The sequence below is a fragment of the Gossypium arboreum genome, chromosome 3, assembly GCF_025698485.1.
Source record: "Gossypium arboreum isolate Shixiya-1 chromosome 3, ASM2569848v2, whole genome shotgun sequence".
NCBI classification, from domain to species: Eukaryota; Viridiplantae; Streptophyta; class Magnoliopsida; order Malvales; family Malvaceae; genus Gossypium; species Gossypium arboreum.
The window spans coordinates 40145628-40165640 of NC_069072.1; the positions used below are offsets into that span (position 1 = coordinate 40145628).

At 32.0% G+C, this 20013-nt stretch overlaps 1 non-coding gene across 1 annotated transcript; it reads right to left on the reverse strand.

The window, feature by feature from the left end:
* Nucleotides 1-831: 831 nt before the first annotated feature.
* On the reverse strand, nt 832-938 carry LOC128290936 (small nucleolar RNA R71). Its single transcript, XR_008280715.1, has one exon. It is a non-coding gene; the product is annotated as a small nucleolar RNA R71 (small nucleolar RNA).
* Between the last annotated feature and the right edge of the window lie 19075 nt (nt 939-20013).

Genomic DNA, 20013 nt, shown 5'->3' on the forward strand with positions numbered 1-20013 from the left:
ATTTTTACAAGTATCAAATTAAATACAGTCCCTGTAGAGATAATAACTCTTATACTTACTTATTACTTGATAACGACTGTATATAATTGCACAAACCTACGCGTTACAAACTTTTTGGTAATAGCACAAACCTACTTGTTACAACTTTTTGGTGTCATTGCCAAGGATTTTTAATCTAATCATTATTTGATAAATTATTTCTTACGATTTGGTTCATTTATTTTTATTTTATTTAATTAATTTTTTTAATTCTTTATTTTTTGTGATTTATTTTCAAGTGTTTATGAGCATAGAACGAATAATCGATTTACTCCCTATAAACCCTAATATCTAATAGACATTTAGACAAAGAAGACTAGAAATATTACCCAGAGACAAGCGGTAGAGATGGACCTTGAAAATCAAAATGATGTTCAAGGGAATGGAGCCGCAAATGTTCATAATCCAATCCTTATTGCTGGTGATAAGGATCGAGCTATAAGGCAATATGTCATTCCTCTTTTTAATGAGTTAAATCCAAGAATTAGGAGACCGCAGATCGGGGCACTACAATTTCAACTGAAACTTGTGATATTTTAGATGCTTCAAGTAATGGGCCAGTTTAGTGGAATACCCACAGAAGATCCACACATTCACCTTCGACTATTCATGGAGGTGAGAGATTTCTTTAAGGTAGTCAGTGTAACTGAAGACACATTGAGGTTGAAGTTGTTTCCATACTCGTTGTGAGATCGAGCACGACTTAATTCATTGCCACCCCATTCAATATCTACTTGGTAAGAATTTACTGAAAGCTTTCTGTTAAAGTATTTACCACCTAGCAAAAATGCTAAGTTGCGAAATGAGATCACCACTTTTCAACACATGGGTGATGAATCCTTATACGAAGCATGGGAAAGATTCAATGAGTTACTTTGTATATGTCCTCACCACAAGATTCCATATTGCATCTAGTTGGAGACATTTTATAATGGTCTCAACAAATATATTAGATTGGTGGTAGATACAACTGTGCATGGTGCTCTCTCATCGAAGTCTTATAATGAGGCTTATAAGATTATCGAGAGAATAGCCAGTAACAATTACTAGTGGCCGACAAATCGAGCAGCTTTAGGAAGATGAGTATCTAGAGTGCACGAAGAAGACGCCCTCAATTTACTATTAGCTTAGGCATCTTTTATTGTTTCAATGTTGAAACAGTTTACTACTAACGGTTTAAATCATGTTGCGGCTCAGTCATCAAGTCACTTTGATGTTATTTCTTGTGTATACTGTGGGGATAGTCATTCTTTCAAGAATTTTCCATCAAATCTCGAGTCGGTTTATTATGTAGGGAATAAACACCAAAATAAAATTAGATAAGGACCACACTCTAACTTTTATAATCCTTCATGGCGAAACCATCCAAACTTCTTTTGGAGCAACCAAGGAGTTCCACCAAACAACATCTGCATACATCATAAAGCAAATCAACCTCAAGGGTTCAATCAACAAATTCATAAGCTATTGCAAGCTGAATCATCTAATAGTTTGAAGAATTTGTTGAAGGCATACATGGCGAAGAATGATGCCACAATCCAAAGTCATTCAGCAACACTACAAAATTTGAAGAACAAAATAGGTCAGTTAGCTACTAAACTTCGTAATAGACCACAAGCAACCTTACTGAGTGGCATGAAAAATCTAAGAAATTTGGGTAAGGAACACTGGAAGGTAGTTGCTTTACGAAGTGGTAAGACTTTGGATCCCAAGGTAGTTGAGATTGAAGAAAAATATATCAAGGAAAAAGAAAATCGACCGACAGTTGAGATTTTAGCACTAGAAGAGCCAGATGCTAAAAAGTCTAAAAGAGGTAAAATTTAAACTAGTGAATTATGATAAACGTTCCTTCTTTAGTTACAAATACAATACCTTAGAAGAGTTTTCCAATTCAAGCTAAGGATCTAGCACCTCTGTATCCACAAAAAATCAAGCAATAGAAACAAGAGGTGCAATTTAAGAAGTTTTTGGATGTTCTAAAGCAGTTTCATATCAATATACCATTGGTAGAAGCTTTAGAAAAAATGTCCAATTATGTCAAGTTCATGATGGATATTTTGTCTAAGAAGAAGAGGCTAGTGAGTTCGAGACTATAGCATTAACAAAGGAGTGCAGTGCATTCCTATAGAACAAACTACCTTTGAAAATGAAGGACCTTGGAAGCTTTACTATACCCTGTAATATTGGAGAATCTTACTATGGTCAAGCTTTATGTGATCTTTGAACGAGCACCAATTCGATGCCAAAATCTATTTTCAAAATGTTGGGAAGAGGTGAAGTAAGACCTATAACTATGACACTCCAATTAGGGATCGATCTTTAACATACCCAAGAGGAAAGATCTCTGGTACATGTAGATAAGTTCATTTTTCCTATTGATATTGTCGAAACCCTTTTTTATTTTGAAAAAAATAGAGATCGACTTTTTAAAACAAAAATGTGGAGTCGCCACCAATCTCTTGATTTAGGTGTGATTGGACCACCTACTAAAACATTTTATTCCATTAAAAATAAATTTGATTCACGTAAAATAAAAAAAATGGGTTCGGGAGTCGGTTACGCATGAGGAAGGGTTAGCACCCTCATTACGCCCAAAAATTGGTACCAAATTGATTTGATGTTATTCTTATACCAAAAGGTTTTTTAAAGAAAAGATTTTTCAAAGTATGATTCTTTTTAAAATGTTTGAATAATTAAAATTAGCGGTCAAAATTCTCTCGTTTCAAAGATATGCAGTATCATACCCAGCACGATTGGATATGATCCTTTATACCTTTAAAAATACGATTGATTTTTGACTTTTGAAAACTTGTACACTAAAATTATAAAAGGTTATCCAAATATTTAGTTCACCGAAAAACTCATACCCAGTACGATTGAGCACGATTTTTCGAATTCCCAAATATTGGATATTGCCTTATTTCAGATTTTTTGAATAATAAAGAAAATTGGAAATTCGCTCAAAGCACGTTTATTTGTTTTAAAAATAGATGGAATACTTAATGCATTGTAACAAAACATTTGTATAAAAAAGGGTTAATGAGCATGAAATAATATACAAGCATATAGTACAATAAACCTCAATTAATAAATCCAACAATTATGTACCACTATTCTAAGTACAATGTGACCAAAAATTCTTTAAGCATGGATGGTGAATAATTAATACAAAATAATATACCCAATAATTAACATGGCACAATATAAAATGATTCACAAAAATATGTACAAAATAAAATGAATTAGAAATCAATATAGTATAAGACATTTCCAAAATAATGATGAATTAATGAATACATAATATAAGTTGACGAGCTTGTACAAAAACTAAGGATATATAATTATTTGAAATAGATATTGTAGAATAACATTTGAATCGAATAATATGCAAAATATTTAAAACACAACTTTATTTAAAAATTGACAATGTGCATGATAGCTAAAATAATACATAAAATATAAAAGAATAGTAAAACACATGATAAAATATAATGTACATAATGGATTCATAAAAATAAATTTAGGAATAATTATTTGTAAAAAAATAGCATGAAATTAATAATGTATGAAAAAATTAAGTAAATATATAAATTATACATGTAACAAATTTTAGAAAATATAATCATATACACAAAAGGTAAAAACTATATTTACAAAATACATAAATTTAGTGATGTATATTTAAAAACTATATTTATAAAGGAATTTTAAAACAAATAATATATAACATAATTTTACAAGTAATAAATTGAGTTTGGATTGATGGCACATATAAATAATTCATATATAAGGATAATAAAATATGAGAGTGTATACAATGAATAAATGGTATGATTTAAAATATAGTTCTTGAAAGAAACGCATTATACATATGAATAATTTTAAAGGAGAAAAATATATACATACAAGAAATATTAATATGAAATCAATACTATAGACTATAGTAAAATAATTTAATATGGAATACGATAATAGTAATTAAGAAAAAAACACAAAATTTATAGGATTTTTCTTTAAACAACATAGATATATAATAAGATATAGGAATAAATTTAAAAGAAATTATGTGTATAAAATAATATAAGATTAATAATATACATGGAATAATTATATATATATATATATAATAATGCACAAAACATTCATATAAAATATTATCACAGTGTAAAAATGATATGATAAAATAAATTTACAAGATCGACTTTAAAACAAAACACAATCATCAAAGGAGCTCCAAATATAATAAAAAAACCTAAAAGGAAAAATGAATGTGAAACTAATTTTAAAAATAACAAAAAACCAATTGAAATAAAATTATAAAATAAATGGATAATTTATAAATAAAACAAACTACTACTATTAAAATAAGGACCCCCCATGCAATGCGTTCAAACGTATATGGGTTAAAGCTAGAAATATTCCAAATCTCCAAAAACATTCTGTTGAAGCATGGATCCAATTACAAATGCACAAATTATCAAGCCAAATTAAAAAAGAAATAATCAAATAGCTTGTAATTGAATAGTAGCGCGAAAGAAGAAGGATCAATTGCGCAATTATCCCTCTCCACGAAAATACGCGGATCCCAGGGGTAAAGAAATCGGATCGGGTTGGACAAGCTTAAACGGCACCGTTTCAAGGCTACAAATCCATGCCTTAAACCTCGTCATCTCACGGTGCCAATTAAAAGAAAAAAAATAGCTTCTACGAGCTTATTTTGGCAGAGCAGATTGAAAAAGGGGGAAAAAAAACCTAAGGGTTTGCTCACATTCGGCTGCCGCTTTCAACATCACAATTGATGGATGGCACCGTTTGATTCCCCATTTAACACCAACGCTGATCTTCCCTTAAAAACAGCAACCGACAAATGTGGCCTTTTGATGATAATTTTCGGCCTTAAGACATCTTTTTCCACTTCAAGTCTGACGAAGCAAAGAGATCAATGGCCGATCCATAAGGTGAGATTTCTTCTCTCTTTCTTTCTATCATTTTTTTAATGCAATAATGAAAGATAAAAATGAAGTCATTCAGCCGAAATTTAAAAGCAACTATTAAACAGAAAATCACCTCTAAAAAAATGCTTGTGAAATGCTCTTTTTTTTTTTTATATCTGGTGTGCATAATATATTCGTCATCCCTTTTGCAGGTACAATCATCGACTTTTATAGCCAAATTTACAGAGTAAAATAAATAAAAAAATAAAAAAATATTTTTATTGCTGTCATTTGTTGTATTCTGTTAGTTGGCCTCTTCTCGTTTAGTCTAATGCAGGGATGGTCGTACGGAGGAGTAAGGAGATGCGCGAAGGAGGCCATACGGGGAGCCTCTCATGGGAGCCCAACTCTCTGACATTCCAGAAGCTTCTGGTTCTCTCAACTGTTGTGTTTCCTTTTAGGTGTATTGGGCCTCGGGTTTGGGCTATTCGAACTAAGGATTGGGTTAAGTCTATATTAAAGGATTTTGGGTTTAAGTTATTTTTGGCCCAAATATTTGTAACCGGACATTGGACTTCTGAATTTGGATTCTTTATTTGTGTGTGTTCAATTTACCAGGACTTATTTGTTTGGCCTATTTTAAAACTTTAAAAGGGCCCGGGCAAAATTGGTTGACTATAGATTTTATTGTCTTAAATTTTGAAGTAGATAAGGAAGTGTCGATCATTCTAAGGAGACCTTTCCTAGACACGGAAAGAACATTAATAGACGTAAAAAAAGGCAAACTTACGATGAGAGTTTAAAACGATTAGGTAACATTTAATGTTCTTAAAGCGATGAAATTTTATGATCCGACAGAGGAATGTTTAGTGATGGAGGAGCTAGAAACCATAGTTTCTATGGAATGGGAGAATAATTTTGTAGAGAACCTATTGGAAAACACTTTAGGGTCTAAGTCATTAGAAGATGAAAAAGGTAATGAAAGTATGGCTTTGATGAAAGCTAATCCAAGGGACTATGTTCAACCAGCATAGTTTGAACCTTTAGAGTTAGAAGCTCAGGAATATGCGCAGCTGAACTTGTCAATCGAGGAACCACCCAAACTTGAACTTAAGATACTTCCTTCCCATTTGAAATACGTTTATTTGGGTAACGGTTCTACTTTGGTTGTGATTGTGTCAGCATAACTAATAGAATGCCAAGAGGAGCAGCTAATTAAATTTTGAAAGAAATTTAAAAAGGCGATCAGTTTGACCATAGTTGATAATTGAGGAATAAGCCAGTCCTTTTGTATGCACAAGATTATCTTAGAGGAGGGAGAAAGAGCTAGAATAGTTGGGCAAAGAAGGTTTAATCCAATAATGAAAGAGTTAGTTCGAAAGGAAGTTATCAAATGGTTAGATGCAGAAATTATCTTCCCCAACACAAATAATTCGTGGGTAAGTTCGATACAATGTGTACCAAAGAAAAGTGGAATCATGATTGTAAAAAATGAACAAAATGAGTTAATCCCGATAAGAACGGTCACATGTAGAAGAATCTGTATAGGCTACCGAAAATTAAACAAAGCCACTAGTAAGGATCATTTTCCACTACCTTTTATGGATAAAAATTTGGACCGAATAGCAGGTGACGAATATTACTGTTTCTTATATAGACATTTGGGATATAACCAAATAGCATAAGACCAACATAAAATGACTTTTACTTGTCCGTACGGTATATTTGGTTTTAGGCGAATGCCTTTCAGTTTATGTAATGCACCTGCCACATTTCAAGGGTGCATGATGGCAATATTTATTGATACGGTTAAAAATTTTGTTAAGGTATTCATGGATGATTTTTCTGTTTTTGGTAACACTTTTGATGTTTGTTTGAGTAATTTAACTAAGATACTAAAGAGATGTGAGGAGACAAATCTTGTCATTAACTGAGAGAAATGTCATTTTATGGTTAATGAGGGAATTGTCTTAGGCCACAAAATATCCAGAAACAGGATCGAAGTCAAAAAAGTAAAGGTGGATGTGATTGAAAAATTGCCGCCACCAATCACTATTAAAGGAGTTTGACGTTTCTTAAGCCATGCCTGTTTTTACCGAAGATTTATTGAAGATTTTTCAAAAAAATTTAAGCATTTATGAATGCTAATAGAAAAAGGCATAACTTTTGAGTTTAACAAAGCATGCTTGAAAGCTTTTGAAGAGTTGAAAAATCGGTTAATCTTAGCCTAATAATCATTACACCTTATTGGAGCTCTCCTTTTGAGTTGATATGTGATGCAAGTGATTTTGCTGTGGGAGCTATGATGGAGTAAATAAGAAACAAAGTGTTTCATCCTATCTACTATGCAAACAAAACTTTGACAAGAGCCCAACTTAACTACACGGTAATTGAAAAAGAACTTTTTGCTATAGTTTTTACTTTTGATAAGTTTTGTTCTTATCTTATAGGTACAAAAGTCATAGTGTTTACTGGTCAAGCGACTATTAAATAATTACTCTAAAAGAAAGATGCTAAACAGAGGTTAAATCGATGGATACTTTTACTTCAAGAATTTGACCCTGAGATCCAAGACAAAAAAGGATTTGAAAATCAAGTAGTTGATCATCTGTCAAGGTTGGAACAAAATGAGGTAACTCATTCACTTGTTCTCATCAATGAAAATTTTTCAGATGAGCATATGTTCGAGGTAAATCAATTCCTGAAACTCCTTAGTTTGTCGATTTTGCAAATTACTTAGCATGTGGAATAATGCCTCTTGGAATGACATACCAAAAAAGGAAGAAATTTCTTCATGATACTCAATATTATATTTTAGAGGAGCTATTTTTATTTAAACAATGTGCAGATAGTATAATCAGGATGTGTGTAGCTAGAAGTGAGATTGACTAGATTCTATACCACTGCCATTTATCTCTAAGTGAGGGACATTTTGGTAGTTCCCGCACTACAGCAAAGATCTTATAAGCTGGATTGTTCTGGCCTATGGTGTTTAAGAATGCATACGCATATGTGAAAATTGAGATAGATGCCAGAGGACTGGAAACATATTAAGAAGGTATGAGATCCCCTCGACAAACATCTTAGAGGTAGAATTATTTTACGTATGGGGCATTGATTTTTTAGGTTTGTTTCCTTCTTATTATGGTAACAGGTACATCTTAGTGGTTGTTGACTATGTATCCAAGAGGGTAGAAGTAGAGGCATACCCAATGAATGATGATAAGGTTGTCATAAGATTCTTATATAAGCATGTATTTACAAGGTTTGGGACTCCGATAGCTATAATTAGCGATGAAGGATCTTACTTTGTAAACAAAAAGCTTAAATGATTTCTTAACAAGTATGATGTAAAACACAAAATTTTTACTGCCTATCATCCATAGTCAAATGAGCAAGTTAAACGAGTAAACTGTGATCCGAAGGCTCGATGATGCTCTATAGGCTTATTGAATAGCTTTCAAGTCACCGTTAGGAATGACTCCTTATAAGTTAGTCTTTGGAAAGGCATGTGATTTGCCACTTGAGTTGGAAAATAAAGCTCATGGGCCTTGAAACAATTAAATCTGGATTTAAAGCAAGTCTGTGAGAGAAGAATGTTACTTCTTGATGAACTTGAGGTATTAAGGTTGTTTTCATACGAAAATGTCCAGATGTATAAAGAAAAGACTAAGATTATTTCCTAGAAAGTCAAATCCAGATGGAAAGGACCGTACACCTTCATAAAGTCTATCCGTATGGAGTGGTGAAATTACAAGATAAAAAGGGAGGTGCATTTAAAGTTAACGGTTATCATCTCAAACACTTTTAGAATAATAATGTTGAGCAAGTTGAGACCGCGTTCGACTTAATGGACCCTTAATTTTTATTTTTATTTTTAATAAATGCCATGACTAGAAATTTTTTTCTTGAATTAATACATTAAATTGATTCTGTCTAAGTAGATTGGAACTTAAACGAGACTATTATTGACCCTTTCAACCTTTCCTGATAATTTAATTTGATGTAATTTTTTTAGAAGAAATTTTCTAAGTAGCCCAAAAGGAAAATTTAAATTTTAAATTAATTTTTTAAGTTCAATAAGAGGGTCAAATTGGCCCAAGTACTGATCAGATTATTTTCTAGTTCAGTTTATTTTCAGTACAGGAAATAACTATAGTTTGGGCCGAGGCCTAAAACAATGAAGAGGACAAAAGGCCACCTAATTGTCGTCTATAACACCCTCAAAACCTTAAATTTGCCACCACTCTTACTTCCCTCCATACATTGCCGCCCAAGTATCCCTTGTAACAAAATTTTAGCTAAAAGTTTTCCCTAGTTTATCATTATATAAACCCTTCTCACCATCATATTTCTACACCACTCAAGCAATTAACCTCAACCCTAACCACCATCTTCTTTCTCCTTCCCGTCGGCCTCAAGTCCCAAAAGTTTCTCCATAATTTTCCCTTATTATTGCAAAACCTATATTGTTTCGCAACTTTTTTGCCGTAGCAACCCTTCTTGCCGAGCAATTATCATTACCTACTTTGTTTGCCACGACAATCCTATCACCCCCGCAAATCCTTCACCATTGTAATCTATTTACTGTAGCAACCTTTTGCCTTAAAAAGCTGAAATTTTTCTTTTCTTTCAGGGAAAGTTATCATGTCTCAAAAGAGAACTATATCTTTAAACACTTCTGCAAAAAATCCAATAGTGATTTAAGATGAGGAAGCAAGGGAAAGATTTGATTCTATATTCAAAAATCAACCCATGATGCTGGAAAAAGGTTTCAATTTGGAGAATAATGACAAGATGATTATGCCTTTGCCAATTCAAAAGACAACTGATGCCTTAAATTGGAATCAATTTTGTGATGCACGATCAATGCATAAAGAGGAATTAGTAAAAGAGTTCTATGCCAATTTGACAGCGCCAAATGCTATTGAGGTTCTTGTTCGTAAAAAGAAGGTACCCTTACTTTTAAGTCTATTAATGATTTGTTTAACTTACCCAATGTTAAAGAAAATGAGTACTTTGTCATGATGATAAATATCAATTGGGATTTTCTTCAACAAGTACTTAACGTCGTTACAAATCTGAGATCCCAAAGGATTAAAGTATGACAGTCATTCCTGCCAAAAGGAATATCTAAAACCAATGGCTAAGGTATGGTTCTACTTTGTTCGACACAGCTTCATGCTTATCTCACATAGTTTCATCATCTCAATGGAACGAATGCTTTTGTTGTATGCAATTATGTCGGAAATGTCTATCAATGTTGGGGAAATTATTCTCAAAGAAATTGAAGATTGTGCTAGGAAAAAGGTAAGAAGTTTCAACTTTTCATTATTGATTACTTCAGTTTGCTTGAGGACCCAAGTTAAATCAAAAGTGAACCTGAAAGGCTGTTATGTTCAAGGTTGCATCACAAGACATGATCTTGAGAGGTAAGTGGAGAATGTTGAATAGTTGAATCGAATTGAGCCAAATGAATCAAACTAACTAGAATTCGATGAGTCATCAACCAAATCTGAACCAGAAGCTAACTCAGTAAATGAAACAGAAGAAGCAAAATCTGAAAGTGAACCAAACAGCCTTGAACCGAGGGGAGAACCAATTGTTGTTGAAACAATGAAGCTTAATGTTAATCCTGAGTCGATCGTTCCAATGCCCACTTCTTCAAACACTATAAGGAAATCATAATTTTTAACTATGATATATGTGTGGAAATTTATGTATAATCAACAACAGGCTTATTGGAAATATGAAAAAATTAGAGATGATTCCATAAGGAATAATTCTAAAAATATCTTTAACAATTTCATTCATGAGTTCTCATATCATATCTTCGAGTCATGGAAAGAAGATGATGTGAATTCAAACGAGAATAAAGCAGCAAAAGAGCAAGACAACGAGATGATTCAAACGAATAAAATGGGGAGAATTTCTTCTTCTTTAGAATTATTTTTAAGACTTTTTTTAGGAATATTTTATTTTATGCATAATAAAGTTGAATAATTTGCAAATTAGGAATAAACTAAGCCAATGTTCTTCCATTAATTTTTTTCTCTAGTAAAAAAAACATAGTAGTGTGGAAATGTGAATTTACATGTCTAAGGATTGAATTTTTCGAAAAAGACTTGGTACTTAAGCAGTCTCCATGACTTACTCTCTTTTTTGAGTCCTACCTATTGTATAGTTTTCATTCACTATTTTGTTATTTTGCAATGATGTCATTGTTTCTTTTTAAAGAGTGGGTGAGTTCAATCTTGTATGATTTTTTTTTCAATTATCACATAGGTATGTTGTAATAAAAATGATGCTTAGAAACAATTTTTGATAATAAGTAAGCCTATATGCAAGTATAATTTCTGATTTTATTTAAGTTTTTGTATTATGTTAGCTTGGTTATAATATGTTTGTATTTTCATTAGTTTTATATAGTATTTGCCATGAAAACTTACTTTCCTTAAAAATATATATGCATGAAGGTTTAAGTCTTTAGAATTGTCTTAGTAGTGTTCTTGAGGCGAAATCCTAAAAGGCATAAGAATCTAAATATGATTTAGGCACACTTTCTTAGGATCGTTTGAGCCTTTTAGGCTTACCATATGAATTTATCCCTTAAAACCTTAGTTTGAACCATTAAGCCTATTTTATTTCTATTCACCTGCATCATAAGCCATATTATCATCTTTTTAATTCTACTCTATATTGCACCAATCTTAACTATACTTGTCTTGATGGTACAAAATTCGGGGGGGAATTTAGAAAGATGTACATATGATTCATGATTTTTTTAAAAAAGAGAAAAATCTCTATTCAAATATCAAGATATATTGTTGAGCAAAAAGAGTAAAATAAATACTCAAGTATGAGATGTATTGTTGGGCATAAGCTTCAAATTAAGTTTGTGAGTGTTAAAACCCATCAATAGGAAGGTTATACCCCCAAAACAAAATCCAAGACAAAGTTAGGGTTAAGAAGATTCAGCCTAAAAGTCACTTATCTTTATCCCTACCTTAAGCCTAGCCATGTTACAACTTATAAAAAACCTATTAATTTTGATAATTATGCTGACTACATTAGTGGAGAGAAACTATTAAGTGCAACATATGAATACCAATAATTAAACCTTAGGATTGTTTTATCTAATTAGATAAGGAAAATTTTTGAGTGGTGAATTTTATATATGACTTTGGAATACATGAAAAGTATGAATTATGATAGCATCTTCTTGTACTTAACATAAAATTCTGAAGTAATATATGTATGTGATCAATTTATTAGCTAAAAGATATTGTGAGCATAAATTTATTATTGCATGATTATGTGAAAAGTTGATTCTACGAATATCTTGTACAAGATTACCCTAATTTCATTTTGCTTTGCATGAAACATTACTCGGGACGAGCAATGATTTAAGTTTGGGGGTGTGTAAACTCTAAATTATATAGCTTTTTTATAGTTGTGTATATCACCTTTTACTTAGAACTTCTGTTAATTTAGATTATTTGATATCTAATTGGGTGATTTTCATTCATACTAAGACATTAGACATAAATTAAGTGAAGTTTTCAATTTTATACAAATAAGTGTTAATTTTGCATAATTTTATTATTTTATGTTGGATGTTAATTGATACTCAAAATGTTGCATATGGATCGCTGAATTAATAAATAATGGGAGCTGAATAATATCATACATGAGCACAAGTTAAATTGTACATCATGTGGATGACAAGCTCATTAAATTGGACCTAAGAATTCCATGCAACCCAACTTGGAAGATAGTTGTTTAAAAGGATTAAGTCTACTATGAATTGGGAGTCAGAATGGCCCAAATTCAGCAAAAGCATATGATCAGGCCAAAATTTGCTTTTGGAAGATTTATTTAGAGGTCCTTGCACTTGGACAAGAATCAGAAACTAGCTCCCAATTAATACCCAAGAAACCATCCAACCCTTTGCGGGACTCATGCATAAAATCAAGCATGAATCAAGCAACAATCAACTTTCTTTTTCACACTTCAAGGCTAACCAAGCAAAGAAGAGAACCAAGGGATCCTTCAAGCTATTTTGGGAAACTCCTATATCAACCCTCTACTATACCTTCACTTCCTATTTCAATGATTCCTCATCCCTCATTACTCACTAATCTATCAACACACATTCCTCTCATCTTTTGTCCATCCCGTCCACGTATAAGCCTTCCAATTTTCCCTCTTCCCTTTAGCTAGCATTTTCTCTTGAGGAAAACCTCTCTAGGTTAGCCACCTTAAGGAGCATTTTGCAATCACAAAAATTAGAGGAAACCACCACGATCGGTCTTCGGAGAACTACAGAAATCATCAAGAGTTTCTTCTTCCTTAACATTATTTTGTTTATTCAATATGTTTGCAATTTGTTTTTATGTTTTCCCATTTAAAATGATGACTTAATTTTATTTAGTTAGAATGATTACATTAATTTGATAAAATTCATTTTGATTCATGCTTGTGATGTCTTGTGCCTCAATCGTTCATGCTTCCAATTAAAAATTATATATGTATTTCATGCATTAAAATATGTTTGAATGCAGTAGAATTAATTGATCAATCTTGACCAAATGAACAAGTAATGAACGCAATAATTGGAAGGTGCATGTTTAATTTAGATCCTAATTTGATTAAATTTAAGGTTCGTAATAACTCGAGGGAGCTCTATTACCTTGCATAAATCTAGGTTGTGTGATTAAATTGTTCCCAACCTAATCTGTCCCTATTACGTAACATAAATTCTAAGGAACCCTTAGTTAAATTATGACATTGGTTTATGCATATTTTTTCTAAGTATAAGATTCAGTTGGACTTATATGAGATTCCCAGCTAATAAAAGATCGAGTTGCCATGAAATATTTTCTGAACATTGTTAAACATGATGGAAAATGAATTAAGTCAAATGTTGTCATTATTCTAGCTTATACATGTTATTGTTGTTAAACTTGTGAAAATCGCTGTTAAACCATCACATTGCATATTTCATCTCATTTGCATTTAAATTAATTTGCATTTAGTTAATTAATTTAATCTTAACATCTATCACCCCAAATTATTGTTTTTTTTATTAACCAATTTGTAATTCATAATTTTTACGAGTATCGATTTAAATACAGTCCCTGTGGAGACAATAACTATTATACTTACTTATTACTTGTTAGCGACTGTGTATACTTATACAAACCTACGCGTTAGAAAAACCCGAGGGATAAATAAATGAGGATCCTGTAAAAATATTGTAATAGGCCCATTTCGCCCGGGCCCGTTAACAGAGAATAAACCAAAAATAAATTAAAATAAAAATAAAAGTCCAAACTTTAACAGTCCATTTACAGCCCAAATTTCAAAAACTCATTAACCCCAAATTATAATAGCCTAGTACAAAACCTAACACCCAATAAAAGACCAAAAATAAACCTTTGGCCCAAACAAAATTAACCTAAAAAGGCCCAATGTCTAAATTCTTTCAGAAACCCTAAGGGTTTCTGCAGTCTCCATGAGCCGCAAGCACCATAGCAGCCCCAAACAGTGAAACTTCTGGAAGCCTTCGCGTCACACCTCACAAGCAGCCTCGCCATGTCAGCAGCACCGCGCCATACACACCTGCAACAGATTAACAACTACAACAATTGATAGCAAGGATAACAGAAAATCCAAGGCCATTGTATTTTCTTTTATTTTTATTTATTCCTCTTTATTCGGCTATAAAAAGCCAGAGGAATGATGTAAAAGGGATCTTCTTCTTTTTCCATAAATACACATGCATACCAAAATAAAAAAAGGGTTACCGAAATTAAAAGGTGATTGAAAGTTCTTGAGATTCTTGATTTTCTTTTTGATTTATTCTTTTTTTTTTAGTTTATTTTTCGCATTCAAAACCGAAAGAAAGAAATGGAAGAAGAAAAGACTTACCATGTGAAGAGGCCATGGCTTTCCTCTCTTTGTTTTGTTGAAATCAAATCAAAGGAGATGCCAAGGCTGAAAGGCTCTTCCAAAATGGAGAGCATTATGTGAAGATGAAACGGCAGATAGAAGAGGGAATAAGTCTTTGAGGTTTTTCTTTTTTTTTATATTTTAATTGGCATTTAAATGGCTGCATATTGGATTTTAGTTTTTTAGAATTGATTGTATGCAGAATTCAAAACGGTGCGATGAGCTAGATCCACACTTTGGCGCTTCAGATGGTTAATTTGCGCATATAGTCCTTTTCTTTCGCACTGACTTTTTGATTAGTCCTTATTCACATTTTATTTGTTTTAAATTTCTCCTTAGAATTTGCGCGGCATTTCAGTTTAGCCCGGATTTAAACATTGTGCTTTGAGACTCGGTATATTTCCAGTTTCGATCCCTGCACATTCTCGCACATTGTGTTTTAGTTTTTTTTTTATTTCAATAGTTTAATTTATTAATTATCCTTTTCATTTTAACTTTATTTTAATTGAGTTTCTTTATTTCTGTGTAATTCATCATTATTTTTTTAAAAAAAAACCCGCTTAGTATTCATTTTTTAATTCTTATTTATTTATTTTTGAGCTACTTTGATAAAAAATTTTAAATCATTATTGTAAAGTTTTATATCAAATTATTTTAACATTTGTACAATATTTCTTTATGTATTTGTACATGTATTATTTTTATTGAGATTTTAATTTATAATGCTTATTATTTAAAATTCATTTATTTTTTATTTTGATCTATGTTAATTTTTTTTTACTTTTTCGTGTTTTATTTGTAATTCTACTTGTAGTTTTTATATCATAGATTTTAATACTTTGCATAGCATTTAACTTAAATCTTTTTCTATACTTGTACCTATATTATTTTAAATTGAATCTTCTATTCATTATGAATTTTGAAAATCCATTTAGTTATTTTTTATGTGTGTCAAATTATTTTAATACCTTATTTTATAAAATCATTATCTTGAGATTTGTATTTATATCATATTATTTTAACTATTATGTAATGTCTCATTTAAATATTTTTACATATATTATTTTAATGGTTAAATCATTATTTTAAAAATCATTTTTTTGTTCATAAAATTATTGTTTGGAAATTCTTTATATTATATTATTTTAATATATTAGTTAGTATTTCATTTTAATGTTTCTTTATATATATATGTACATATATAGCAAAATCAATTTAATCTTGTAGGCATCTCCATGTTATTTTTATAAATAATTATTTCTAAATTTGTATATAATTTATAAGATAATCTAATTTTATATGTATTATTAATTTTATATTTTGTTTATATAAATAATTATTCCTATATCATATGTGCATGTCTCAAAAAATCTATTATGTAAACTATCGTCATCATGTATTTTCCTTCTTTTGTATTTAATACATTATTTAAAGTTATCATGTGAATTATCAAGTTTTGAATGAATTTGTGTTTTAAATATTTCATGTATAATTTGATTTGAACTTTGTATTTTTATCATAATTATTTTCAATAAACATGTTTAAGCAAATTTCTAAATTTCTATTATTCAAAAATTCTGGAATAAGGCGATATCTAATATTTAGGGAATTCGGAAAATCATGCTCAATCGTACTGGGTATGACTTTTCCGGAGAACCAAATATTTGGATAACCTTTTATAATTTTAATGTATGTTTTTTTTCAAAAGTCGAAAATCAATCGTGTTTTAAAGGTATAAGGGATCGCATCCAATCGTACTGGGTATAAAACTGCAAATCTTTGAAACGAAGGATTTTTTACCACTAATTTAAACTATTCGAACATGTTAAAAAGAATCACACTTTGAGAAAATCTTTTCTTTTAAAACTTTTGATATAAGGACAGCATCAAATCAATTTGGCACCAATTTTTGGGCGTAATGAGGGTGCTAACCCTTCCTCATGCGTAACCGACTCCCAAACCCACTTTTTGATTTTTCATGAATAGAGCATTTTAGTAGGTGGCCCAATCACACCTAAATCAAGAGATTGGTGGCGACTCCACATTCGGTTTTAAAAAAAAGTCGATTCCTATTGCTTTCAAAATAAAAAGGGTTTCGACAAATATTACTTAACCAGACAATTCAATTGGCTCCTAACCAGATCACATTACAAAACCCAACTAGCAAAATGCTCAGGCAACTGGGCGTTATATACATATGGTGGAAACTATTACCAAATTTATTCTTTGCTTGTCATAATCTTTCTTAAATAGATTACTACTACTGTAACGCCCTGATTTATTTAACTTTGTTTTTGTGAAATTTGTCATAAATTATTGTTTGCTTCAGTGGTTAAGTGATTTGAGAGTGTGATTGAGGTTTTGGGTTCAAATCCCACTTTTGGAAAATATGCTATTTTTTATCCTAGCCTTATCCTTGGCAGTTTGGCTTATATTTTATTTCTAGTCAAATTATATTAGAATGAGCCTGCTGGTTTGAGTGGTAAGGTGTTAGCTTTCTCTAAGGTTTCATGTTCAAATTCCTGTGTAAGTGTGGATGATCATTTTTGCTTCGGTTGTCTGATAGAGGTTCGGTGGAGTTGAAATTCTGAGGTAGTTGGATGTGGATTGAGGCGTTGGATTTGGTGGGATTGTGTGGTTAGTGGGGGTGTTAGTAGGGATTTTAGTTTTTCTTTTAGATTTTAATTAATTAATTTTGTTTTATCATGATTTTGTTTCCAAAAAGTCCCTTTTTGATTTTACACTAGTTTCTGTTCTTATTTCCTTTTTCTACACAATTTTTTTTTCTTTCTCTCTTTTTCCTCTTCTCTTGTGTTTCAAACCAAAAATCGGGGGATACCCTTTTGTCATTCGGCATCATCTTTTGTGCAAATCTCTATTTCGTTCGTTTCGGTAAGTTGGGTAGGTGTGGTTTTAACTTTTTTTTTAGTTATTGTGTAATGGGGATTGTAGCACCCCAAACCCGGCCCAGACGTTAAAAGATAATTTCATTATAGGTTAAAGTGAATGGAAGCTGTGCACCAGGTAGGAAACCGGAAAAGAGGTGGTGAGTCCATCTGATCGCTTAAGTACCAAGCTCCCTTCGTATCCAATCCTAGACATGCATACCGCCATTGCCACACCTTAACGTCATGGATATTTCTAGGAAACCGATTTGATTAAGTCATTTTTAGGAAAAGTGATTAATTTTGGAAAATACTTTTATTGCGGAAGCTTTGCTTGTTGTCGTGTTATTTTGAAATCAACTGTTGTTTTTTAAAACGCGCCCTAAAGCTATCCAATTTCAACAGTTAAAATAAGTAATACCTATCTTAGTAATACATATTAAAACCATCAAAAATAATTAAGCGGCCTTATTACATTTAAAAACCCAAAACTTCAAATGTAAATAAAAGGATGTCCAGTTCACCAGAAGAAAATCAAACTTTCAGAACGTGTGGCCCCTCCGAATTCCCTCACAGCTCCAAGCCCACTATGGTTGGGGATTTCTGCGTGGATGAAAATAAAAGGGTGAGTTTGGGAAACTCAGTGTGTAAGGAAAACCCATTCAAAGCCCAAGTTAGCTCAAGCCTATTGGGCCTAAGCCCATTTAGGTAACAGTGGTACGGGGCGAGCCCTTTTCAGACATATAAACGGGCCTTAGCCCTTATTCAGATAATGATGATGGCCCATAGGCCCATTTCAAAATACATGCAACATCAAGAAACATATGCAAGCCCATTTGGGAGACTACTCAACCCACCAACCACTACACTCCACCGTATCAGCCATACACTCCATGTGGAGAATAGCTCAACCCACCCAAATTTCAACACTCCACAGCTTGCTTGCCTTTGTCGCTCATTATCAAAGAATTGAGGCAAAGCCTCCAAGACGTGAGACAAGCTACTTTCAGTACTTCCTCCGTCAATATCCCAATCCCATGCATCGATAATAGCAACATGGCATGCAAGAAATAACAACATCAAACATGCATTTAAGTCAATTTAACCTAGGGGTATTTTGGTAATTTATCTCCTAGGGGTAAACTGTAAATTTTCCACTTTTAAAGGTATTTCAGTAATTTATCTATTTTAGGGTTTTTCATGCATATTCCTACCTTTCACGTACCAATGAATCACTACCGAGGGTTCTTACCGAATTGGGCAGATTGGCCCATCATTCTAATTTTGGCCCATTAAGCCCAAAAATATCGAGGGCACGTAAATCATGCACTTTGCAGTCCAAACATTGCAGCTTCGAAAACATTAATCGATTTACCTCACGAGCATTCGCACACTCGCAAATCTACAAAATACCGCTTTTCGGCATTTGCTTTTCGGCTTTTGCCGATCTAGACTAAGAAAGAGGGTGTTAGTTACACACACGAACCGCCTACAATTGGATTACTAACACGTTAATCTAACCATTCAAATACAAAATACGTATTAACCCCTTACAATATTCGCCAACCACCCTACAGATCATAGTAAGCTTATAAGAAATCAATAAGCAACTCATTAACAAATTTTGTCAATGTTTACCACATAATCATAATTTCACCGCAAGATGTCTTCCCGAGCAACAAATCACTAAATTATTTATAACTGGAGCTACAAAACTCCAAATCAAGTTCCGTTAATTTTCCCTGAAAATAGACTCATATATTTTTATCCATAAAATTTTCAAAATTTTTGGTTTAGCCAATCAATACCAGATTTTTCTCAAACTTTCCCATGTTTCACTGTTTGACTAATCTGACCACTCTTCATTACGAATCAAATTTCTCATTGTACAGAATTCAAAATATGTTCTCGTTTATTCCATTTGAAACTAGACTCATTAAGCTTTAATTACATAATTTATGCAGCTTCTAACTCATCTCCCACAATTTATGGTGATTTTCCAAAGTCACGTTACTGCTGCTGTCCCAAGCAGATTTATTACCAAATCACTCTTTCACACATAACTTGCATGCATGTTATTTAAACATGTATATCACCAATCAATCATCACATATCTATGAGTTACTTAAGTACAGTCTCCATTTCATAATTTTAAAGTACAACATGTTAGCCGATTTTTCCCCTTAGCATCTAAGGCACAT